The sequence below is a fragment of the Asparagus officinalis genome, chromosome 9 (assembly GCF_001876935.1).
Source record: "Asparagus officinalis chromosome 9, Aspof.V1, whole genome shotgun sequence".
Taxonomy (NCBI): domain Eukaryota; kingdom Viridiplantae; phylum Streptophyta; class Magnoliopsida; order Asparagales; family Asparagaceae; genus Asparagus; species Asparagus officinalis.
In genome coordinates this window covers 18209994-18221854 of record NC_033802.1, presented here as the reverse complement: position 1 = coordinate 18221854, position 11861 = coordinate 18209994, and positions in this window count along the sequence as shown.

Sequence of the window (11861 nt, the reverse complement as noted above, 5' to 3'; positions counted from 1 at the left end):
GCTAAAATGATTGAGGATTTACCTGAGGAAAAGCTCGTGGATCTAATAAAAATCAGATCTTGAAAAAGGTTCAGACCACGCACTCGAGGAGCCTGAGAGAAATTCTAAATATGGAAGTTTGGAGGGATTTCTCAGTCAAAGATCCAAAGGAAGACTAGATCTAATGCAAATATGAAGTTTTGAGGGAGAACGGACGCTCGAGGGAAGAGAAAAGTGAAAAAGAAAGAGAGAGGGGGGCCGGCCCTAATGAAGGGTAAAAAAAACCTCTTTTATAATGTTGAACCAAGACCAAATTGAACCGGACCAGACCAAGTTGAACCGGACCAGACCTGGTTTGAACCAGAATTTAAATTGAAGCTGAATCGAGCATCGAAACCACTTCAAATCGACCGAGGGTTCAGTCCTTGGTTTATTCTTGCCTCTCCCACATATTCGGAAGGATCAGGAAATTTTTTAAGCCGAATTACTGCCTTTTTTGGCTCATTATCAAGCCGGTTCAGTTCATTTGGGCACAGAAATCACTCCGAAAAGTATACGAGTATAAACTGCTTCTTATCACTCCGAAAAGTATACGAGTATAAACTGCTTCTTAATACTCCAATAAGGTATATGAGTATAAACTATTCCCTATTTTTGGTTTGAGAAGTTCCTGGAGAATATTGTTTATAAATATTCTTAAGGATAACTCAACCACACTACGCCGGACAACGCGTTGTGCATAAAGACTCGATGCCACAATCAATGGTCAGCTCAAAGGAATCGACTTCAAGTTCAGAAAATTCCGACAAACGGTCAGACAATAAATGCAGCACCGGAACTCTTACAGACTTTCGACAAAGCACCGAAAAGCCTGGAGAATTGAAGGAGTCAAGAACAGAAGCCATTCCGAGGTCCCGTTATACCGACTGAAGGTAGGGACAATCATATCCAAAGTATCCCAGACTCTTCTATAAAAGAACGAGACTGAAATACTTTGGAGGGGGTATCTGTAGGCATATAAAATTGCTTATAGGTCCCCTAGCATAGCTCGGCACAAACCGACGAACCAACGAGGCGACGAGATCGACGAATCGCACGGAAGCGACGGAATGAATCCACCCGCGTGCAGAATCAAGCTAATGAGTTGAGGAATCAACGAGTCATCCAACCGAGAGCGGACTCGGACGAATCACGATCGAATCAAGATCAATTTCGGACTCGAACTCAGAAGCGGATTTACTGCCAAATCAGGAATCCAACTTACTGCCAAATCAGATCATCAAATCAGAGTCTCAGATCAACCGAAACACGGACAAACGAGACAACGGAAAACGACTCGAAAAAGTCGGAAAACACCGCCCGCGGGGGCTCGGCCAAAGCCGAGCCACCTCAAGGCGGCTCGGCCTTAGCCGAGCCACCTTGAGGTGGCTCGGCTTTGGCCGAGCCCCCGCGGGCGGTGTTTTCCGACTTTTTCGAGTCGTTTTCCGTTGTCTCGTTTATCCGTGTTTCGGTTGACCTGAGACTCTGATTTGATGATCTGATTTGGCAGTAAATTGGATTCCTGATTTGGCAGTAAATCCGCTTCTGAGTTCGAGTCCGAAATTGATCTTGATTCGATCGTGATTCCTCCGAGTCCGCTCTCGGTTGGATGACTCGTTGATTCCTCAACTCATTAGCTTGATTCTGCACGCAGGTGGATGCATTCCGTCGCTTCTGTGCGATTCGTCGATCTCGTCGCCTCGTTGGTTCGTCGGTTTGTGCCGAGCTATGCTAGGGGACCTATAAGCAATTTTATATGCCTACAGATACCCCCTCCAAAGTATTTCAGTCTCGTTCTTTTATAGAAGAGTCTGGGATACTTTGGATATGATTGTCCCTACCTTCAGTCGGTATAACGGGACCTCGGAATGGCTTCTGTTCTTGACTCCTTCAATTCTCCAGGCTTTTCGGTGCTTTGTCGAAAGTCTGTAAGAGTTCCGGTGCTGCATTTATTGTCTGACCGTTTGTCGGAATTTTCTGAACTTGAAGTCGATTCCTTTGAGCTGACCATTGATTGTGGCGTCGAGTCTTTATGCACAACGCGTTGTCCGGCGTAGTGTGGTTGAGTTATCCTTAAGAATATTTATAAACAATATTCTCCAGGAACTTCTCAAACCAAAAATAGGGAATAGTTTATACTCATATACCTTATTGGAGTATTAAGAAGCAGTTTATACTCGTATACTTTTCGGAGTGTTAAGAAGCAGTTTATACTCGTATACTTTTCGGAGTATTAAGAAGCAGTTTATACTCGTATACTTTTCGGAGTATTAAGAAGCAGTTTATACTCGTATACTTTTCGGAGTGTTAAGAAGCAGTTTATACTCGTATACTTTTCGGAGTGTTAAGAAGCAGTTTATACTCGTATACTTTTCGGAGTATTAAGAAGCAGTTTATACTCGTATACTTTTCGGAGTGTTAAGAAGCAGTTTATACTCGTATACTTTTCGGAGTATTAAGAAGCAGTTTATACTCGTATACTTTTCGGAGTATTAAGAAGCAGTTTATACTCGTATACTTTTCGGAGTATTAAGAAGCAGTTTATACTCGTATACTTTTCGGAGTATTAAGAAGCAGTTTATACTCGTATACTTTTCGGAGTATTAAGAAGCAGTTTATACTCGTATACTTTTCGGAGTATTAAGAAGCAGTTTATACTCGTATACTTTTCGGAGTATTAAGAAGCAGTTTATACTCGTATACTTTTCGGAGTATTAAGAAGCAGTTTATACTCGTATACTTTTCAGAGTATTAAGAAGCAGTTTATACTCGTATACTTTTCAGAGTATTAAGAAGCAGTTTATACTCGTATACTTTTCAGAGTATTAAGAAGCAGTTTATACTCGTATACTTTTCGGAGTATTAAGAAGCAGTTTATACTCGTATACTTTTCGGAGTATTAAGAAGCAGTTTATACTCGTATACTTTTCGGAGTATTAAGAAGCAGTTTATACTCGTATACTTTTCGGAGTATTAAGAAGCAGTTTATACTCGTATACTTTTCGGAGTATTAAGAAGCAGTTTATACTCGTATACTTTTCGGAGTATTAAGAAGCAGTTTATACTCGTATACTTTTCGGAGTATTAAGAAGCAGTTTATACTAGGTGGCCGACAATTCTCTTTTTGCAGCCACTGTCCTGAGAGCCTATAAATAGGCCTAGAGATGTTCATTTTCGGAGGTCGAACTTTCAAGAGCCGAAACTCTGCCGGATTGAAGAGTGAACTCGGAGCTTGAAGACCAGAAGACTTGCACCATTCAGATCTGATCCTCGGCGACCATCCACGTCAGAAAAGGCAGGATCTCGAGAGGAAGAAAGAATAGATCTGAGATCTACACGAGGCTACACTCCAGATCTAAGCTTGGTCTTAGATCTCGAGATCTGAGCGATTATTCCCTTGGTGGATTAATCCCTCCCGGCTATTATTCCCTTCGTGGAATAATACCCGCATACTCGTGTAGATCCGACCGGATCTAGATCGCGCGGTGGTCCACGGATTAACCCCGGCGCAGGCAAAGAACCCACCAAAGCGAGCGACCGCAAAACAGGAGCTCGTGATTTGTTCACTGAGGAGAGTTGTAATTTTTCTTTATTTTCTTTGATTTAATTGTAACCGGATCTATAAAAGACCGGATCTTTTGTAACTCGAAAAGTTGTAACTAAAGATGACAATTATCTCATTAATGAAGAAAGCAACGGTTTTCCCAGCGAACACCACGGTCGACCGTCAGCTCGAATTTTCCCACGGTCGACCGCCAAAGTCTCTGGAAAATTCTCAGCTTCGAAAGTGGCTCGCGGTCGACCGCGAGATTTTCACGGTCGATCGTCGTATACTCCAACGACTATTTTGTACAGAATCTGATTTTAGATTCTGTGGGCTTTTTGGTCTTTTGTTGGGGTTTTTGGCTGAGGTTTTGGGAGGCTATATATACCCCTTTGATCTCAGTTCTTCAACAGCCCAAGAGAATATTTTAAAAGAGTTTAACAATGGTTTAAACTTGTTTAGTGTTTGTTTAAAAGAGTGTTTAAGAAGCTTTTAAACAATTGAGAGTTTTGGGTTTGTGAAATCAATTTCACAAGAGCTTGAGGAGATCCTATTGGTGCTTGAGCATCTAACTATCCTCCTTCAATCTCGTGATCTATTGAGAAGTTTTCTAACCTCTATTTTCTAGCTTTATATCTATTTGCTTGTTTATCATTTTATTAAAACTAGTTTTGTATTGAGTTTAGATTTGATTTACCTCGTTGTTACACACACCCACATTGAGCTTATTGTATTTTCATACATAGTATAATTGGGTTGGTGAGAGTTGTAACAAATTGAGTGTGAGTTTTCATTGTGTTCTCATCCATAGTAGAGAACAAACATTTATTGTATTGAGCCTAATTATGAGGATACACTTTGAAATACACTTGTACATCGAGAGAAGTGTGTGGCGAGAGTCGGGGATCGTCCCAAGAGGAGTGGCGTTGGTTGACAAACCTAGAGAGATGTTGTATCCGAGCACTTGAGGGAGACGCGTCTAGTTCAACACTTGAGAGGGTGTAGAGTGAGATTACAAGAGTGTGTTAGTTGTAAAGTTTTCGGTAATCTAGAAAACCATATTGTGAGGTGTAAACGTTATTCGGGTAAACATAGAAAACCCGGTTGTGATAGTGGAGATCTCCTCAAGGTGAAGAGCGGAGACGTAGGTCGTGGGGACCGAACTTCGTAATCACATCGTTTGTTTGTGATTGCATTGGCGCACTTATTTTTATGTTCATATCTTATATCGTCTTTGTATATTGCTTGTTGATTATATTACCCACTAACTAGTTTAGATTGTTTACCCTTGTGTTAATTATACATCCTTACATATATCTCATAGTATATCTCATTGCTAGGATATTGTCCTTTGTTCATATTGGTTATTCTTGCTTGTAACATATTGTATTTCTCTATTGCAAAAATAATTTGTTAATTAGTTTTAATTAGCATAAAATTAGATTAGATTAGCATAAGACCCTAATCACCACTACTAGAAAACGAGGTTTTACCGACGGAATTATAGCGACGGAAATTTCCGTCGCTATAAGTCATGTTATAGCGACGGAAACGACCGTCGCTAATATTCCGTCGGAAAAATAGTTTTACCGACGGAAAAATCATGTTTAGCGACGAGAAATGTACGTTGCTATTACTGTACCAACGGATTTTTGGCGACGGAATTTCCGTCACCAAAAAACTCTTTAGCGACGGCATTTTCGTCGCTAAAAACATTTTTAGCGGCGGAAATTCCGTCGCTAAAAAGAATAGTGCCCAAAAAAAATTGGGCGCGGGCGTGCCAAAAAAATTTGGGCAGCCCGCGCCCAAGAGAGGGATTTGGGATAAATCCCTCTCTCATTTCCCATTTCCCCCTCTCTCTTCATTCCCCCAGTCTTCCCCTTCTCGTTCTCTTCGTCGGCGTCGGACCCGTGCCGCCGCCCTACCCCTACCACCGACGAGCCGCCGCCCTACCACCGACGAGCCGCCGCCTCCCTCCCTTTCTCTCTCTCAAGGTACTCTCTCCTCCCTCAATCTCTCTTTCTCTCTCCCCCTCAATCTCTATTTCTCTCTCCTCCTACATAATGTTAATTTGGTACTTCAAAATTGATTAATTATTGGAGTTTAATTTGGTACTTCGTAATTATTGGGGTTGGTAATTATTGGAGTTTAATTCTGTGATGGGAAGGATCCGTTCATTGAAGAGAATGTTGAGTAGAGGGAGGACGAGTTTTACTTTTGTATCTGCAGAGGCTGCTGGTCTTTAGGCATGGCCAACTATATGTTGTTTTCTCTAGAGTAAGAACTAAAGAAGGATTGAAATTTTTGACTTGCAGCAAAGAAAATCAAGTATCAAAAACTACAAACAATGTTGTATTCAAGTAAGTATTTCAGAATTTAATATAGAAAGGCCTAATTTAATAATTCCATGAACTTATATATTTGAAGGAAGTAAATATTTGTCTTCATTTGTGTTATCTTCTAATTATTCCATTTTGGGTGTGAGTTGTCGATCGAGGTCCCTAGCAAATTAAGTTAAATGGTTAATTAATTAATTTATAACTGGCTCAAACAGCTATGTTGATAAAGTATCACTTCTTCGACATTGATAGAATTACAACGTAAGTGCACACACATGAATGACAAGTTCTCACACACTCTTTATATTATATCTTTATATACCAATATCCTACGATTATTACAAAATCATAACTATAATAAAGGAATATTTTGTTTTATAATATTTTCTTAAAATTATATCGCAGCATAGCGTGGACATGACACTAGTTTATCGATATAATAGCCGAGCATAGAGTTGAATTTTTTTAAGTGGATTCATGGTGTTTGAATTTGTTGTTTTTGTTTTGTGATCTCTGTGCATGCGTGCTTATGGTGTCTGTAGTAGTAAGTTGATAATGTTTGAGATGGGATCTGTGTGGTTTACTTTGATGTGGTGAATGTCATTTTGATCTGTGTGGTTTACTTTGATTATGGTGTCTGTAGTAGTAAGTTGATATTTATGTTGCAAGTATTTTCAGTTTTAAGGGCTTGGAGAAAATGTAGTAGTAAGTTGATTTTTGCAATAAATTTTGGAGTAAGCTAAAGAACTATCAATATATAGAAATATTAGTTTTCTTTATTATCAATAAACTCGAAATCAAGTATTTTTATGAAAATACTATAGGATTGTTATTTTGTTCCTAGGCATCAAATCATTTAGTCAATCAAATTTTGTAATCAATTTGCCTTTTTTTTATCCAAATGATCATATACTGATACTGATTTGTGTATCATGTACTAATTGACACACTATTATAGTTTAATCAAATCATATGTCATATTTTACCACTAAAATGCATGCTGTCTCCCCCCTTAATGTAGACAAAAAGCTCCTCAACATAGAGCAATTAAGTGCATGCTTTAATAAAACAACTAGAGAATAATGGGACATCAATTAGTGCATATAGTTTTTTAATCAGCAATTAAGTGAATGCCTCTTTGCCTGCAATTAATCATAAACAAGTGCAGTCTCAATTTAGGGAAGGAGTCCTAGTGTGCACATGCATCCAACTTAGTTTTGCCTCTGCCAACTTGAACATGAGAGGTGATGATGCTACTAATAGTAAGCATTATAGGTAACTGTATCTTTGCTTTGGTCTTTTATTTTTTTACATGTATAGTGATCACCACTTTACTTTCACACACACAGTAAAAAAAAAAAAAACTAAAATTAAAAAAAATTTAAAAAACGCTTCTACAATCATAAGTATTTGTTATTTAATGGACCAATATGTTTTAGGTTTAAGTGGGGATCCATGAGTTGGTATTCTCAATATATAATGTCAAAACTATCAACATATGCATACTATGGAAGTCGCATATATAGCATACAAATATTGCCTATATAAAAGCCAGAAGGTAATAGCATAGAGTACGTGGTGAAAAACCTTGACATTTAGGCAATAATAGTCGACAATCAACGTATAGAGCTATGCTCTATAAAAAATAGTTTAAAATTTTTTAAAGCTATCCTTCTGTTTCTAAAACTATTCAAACAAAATAGTCAGTCACATCCTCACCAAATTCCAATGGGTTAGACTTAAGATTACCCAATGTTTTCATGTGTTGACTACTAATCTTCTTGGAAATCATGACATATAAAAACTAGAGCAGGTTCTAGTGGACTTGTTGGGATCCTTTATATGTATGGATTGAATGTTCACAAAGTCAAAGATATAAAAAAAAATAGCAATTTGGGTTCTCTCCTTACAAATATAGTTATACCCCCTCAGCAATTAGTTTGTCTCGCTATTTTGTGATTTGTAATAGTTTATTTAGGTTCCCTCGACAGGTCAGTCCTAGAACTGATGAGAGAAGAGCTGATATCCCACTTTGTTGAGATATTTTGCTTAAGGTTCTTGTTTCCTTTGTGAAACAGGAATTCCTATTACGACTTGACTCTCTTGTTATGCTGCCGAGGTGCTGTCGAAATTTTCGCTGCGTGCAACATTCTTAACCTTATTGAAGACCATCTTCTATAGTAATTTGGGTTCTCGCCTTACAAATTTTGACGAAATGATAGTACACTTGAACACACGTAAATACATATACACGCCACGTTTACATACCTAATGGGATAGAAGCCTTCCTCTGACAGCCGATCACACACATTTGTTCTAAATTAAAATGATATATATAGGGATATGCTCACTTCCATTAATTTTTAAATTCTAGATGCGGACAGTTCCTAACAAATCGTTCATGAGCATACCACGTGATCGGAGGCATCTAGACACCCGATACAAGGATGGAATAGAAGCCTTTTTAACCTACTCTGACACCAACCCTCTACGGTCGCTGAGCGGGTCGATTTTCTGTCCTTGCAAGAATTGCAGGAATGGTAAAATGCTCACTAGGAGTGACGTAAGTTTCCATCTGTCAATCAATGGATTTGATAGCTCTTATGTATTTTGGAGTCATCACGGCAAAGGCGTCCCGGTGATGCAATTAGAGGAAGAGTTCACTAATGTTGATAATCCGACAGTTGACACGATTGATATGTTGGAAGATATTCTTGTAGCGCCGTCTTCGAGTGATGTCAACACTACTGATATGTTTCAAGATGTAGACCGATTGGTGAGACTTGTTGAAGAAAACGAGTCACCGTTATACGAGGGGTGCAATGAGTTCACAAGGCTTTCTTTTATGCCGCGGCTTCTTCATATCCAAACACTCAGTGGGATGGCTATTACACATTTTGAGATGTTATTAGATTTGCTCAGGAAAGTCATCCCAGGCGGCGAGGAGAGCATCCCTGCAACCTCTTACGAAGCTCACAAGATTGTTGATACGCTGGGGCTTGATTACAAGAAGATAGACGCATGTCCTAATGACTGCATCCTGTACAATAAGGGTAATGAAGCTCTTGAGGAATGTCCGATGTGTCATGTATCACGCTGGAAAGAACATACGGGCACATCCGAAGGCGGTTCATCCAATAAGCAGAGCAGAATCCCTGTGAAGGTTCTTCGATATTTTCTAATTATTCCTAGGCTACAGAGGTTTTTTATGTCTGCCGAGCTGGCTGAGAATATGCAATGGCATTCGACCAACCGCAAAGAGGACGAAAAACTGAGACATCCTGCTGATGGTGAAGCATGGAAGCACATCAATCGTATATACCCCGACTTTGGTAAGGAGTCTCGGAATATTAGGTTGGGGCTTGCTAGTGACGGATTTAATCCATTTGGATTAATGAGCTCCGCTTGGTCTACCTGGCCAGTGTTGCTAACACCGTACAACCTACCGTCGTCGATGTGCATGAAGCAGCCATACATGATACTATCACTCTTGATCCCTGGAAGATATTCTCCTGGAAATGACATCGACGTTTTCCTCCAACCATTAATTGATGACCTGAAGCTTCTCTGGGAAGAAGGTGTCAGCACTTATGACGCTTATGGTAAGGAGTCTTTCTATATGCGGGCAATGGTCATGTGGACAATTAATGACTTTCCGGCATATGCTAACTTGTTTGGATGGTCGACAAAGGGTCAGATTGCTTGCCCGGTTTGCATGTCAGATTATGAGGGAAAGTTTCTAAAATACAGCCGTAAGTTTTGTTATTAGGAACACAAAAGATGGTTGCCTACAGGGCACAAGTTCAGAAAATTAATAGGAAAGTTCGACGGCAATCCAGAAAACAGACCGGCACCACCAAGGATGACCGGGGAAAAAATATTTGAGCTTCTACATCCACTACCTAGAAAAATATTTGGAAAGAAAAGATTCAACAAAGAAAATCCATTTAGGGTTAGGAGAAAAATATTGAAGCAAAATTAGAAGGGAAAGGGAAAGGGTAAGCGACTTCTCAAAGGCAATTCGAAAGGAAATAAGCATCGCAGAGCCAAGTCGCATGGGCGTGTCTCTAAGGGCACTGAACTTCCGCATGGATGGTCAAAATTCAGTATATTTTATCAGTTTCCATATTGGAGAAGTTTAAAAATACATCACAACTTGGATGTCATGCACATCGAGAAGAACATATGCGAGAATCTCTTGAATACTTTGTTGCAGGATGGGAAAAAATCGAAAGATGACTTAAGGGCACGACGAGATCTAGCAGAATTGAACATCCATCCTGAACTGCAAGCTATAGATAAGGGAGACGGAAAGTTCGAACTCCCAGCTTCCCGTGTCACACTATCGAAGGATGAGGTCCACAATATGTGTTTATTTCTAAAGTCTGTGAAGACACCGGATGGTTATACTTCAAACATTTCAGCAAATGTGCATATTGAGGACAGAAAAATCTTGGGACTCAAGACACATGACCATCATATTCTATTACATTAACTTCTCCTGGTTGCGTTGCGACATGCTGAGAAGGAACTCACGAAGGTGGTAATAGAATTCTGCGGTTTCTTTAAGCAGTTGTGCTCCAAGGTGATTGATGTCAGGGAGTTTGAAGAATTAGAGGGACGTGTAGCTAATACACTATGTAAAATGAAAATTCTATTTCCACCCTCGTTCTTTACGGTCATGGTGCATCTCATAATACATTTAGCATATGAAGCCCGTATCGCAGAACCAGTTCAATATTGCTGGATGTACCCTGTGGAGAGGTATTTATTATTATAATGTTCAATTAATATTTGTCAAATTTTGTTACTCGGTTTTATTTTATAACAAATCATGAAACTATATACTTATAGGTATTTGGGTTTCATGAAACAATTGATGTATAACCGTGCACGTCCAGAAGGGTCGATCGCAGAGAACTACATAAGTAACGAGAGTTTGAATTTTATCTCTCGTTACTTGCGGGATGTGGAGACAAGGCTCAACCGTCCCCAACGAATAATTAACGGAACATTCTATAATGATCGTGGGGAGGACACTAGATTCCCCAGAATGGAGCTAGATCAAGCCCACACATATATCCTGAGCAATGATACTACATTTAACATATACGCGGCATAAGTATTTAGCCGTTTGAATTAGATCATATTCAATCACAATAATTATCTCTATTTAACCGTTATAATTTATTCTATTCTAGGCTTCACATCCAGACTACTCTTAAATGCAGAACAAAAAATAAAAGAGTTATGGACACACACTCTCGACAATTCCCTGCATGGCTGAAGGGTGAAGTAAGATATTCTTTACATATCTGAATAGTATATCAAATATACGTGCCTACCACCAGATATTTAAACTATTTGTTTTATTTCTTAAAGGTTGACCAATGGATTACGAATGGGGTTAACCTGTCTAAGAAAATATGTTTATATGCTAGAGGTCCTTCTAATGTGGTTAAGCATTATGGAGGCTACTGCGTCAACGACTTTAGATTTAACACTATCGGTTTGGCAAAATGGCCAGATTGGTATATTTTTTAGAGGCTTGGTGACATGTTGGTATATTTTCTTTTAGTTTGCCAGATTGGTATATTTTTTAGAGGCTTGGTGACATGTTGGTATATTTTCTTTTAGTTTTGTCAGATTGATATAAATTTTCAACTCCGGCGTCATATAGACCTTAAATTTTGCTGGAGTTACTGTTCCGACCAGGGCTGATGGATTTTTTTGCAAAAAACCCCCTCATCAAATATAATTTCCTGCTCCTAACCCCCCCTCCCTCCCTCCTCCTCATCCTCTTCAACCTCCCCCTCTTCCTCCTCCTCCTCATCCTCTTCAACCTCCCGCGAAGTCAGCTCCCGCGAAGTCAGCTCCTCGCTGCCCGTGAAAATCAATGCAGGAAACTGATGAATCTATAAGAGACCTTCCCCCTTCAGCCATCGGTGATCCTAATAATT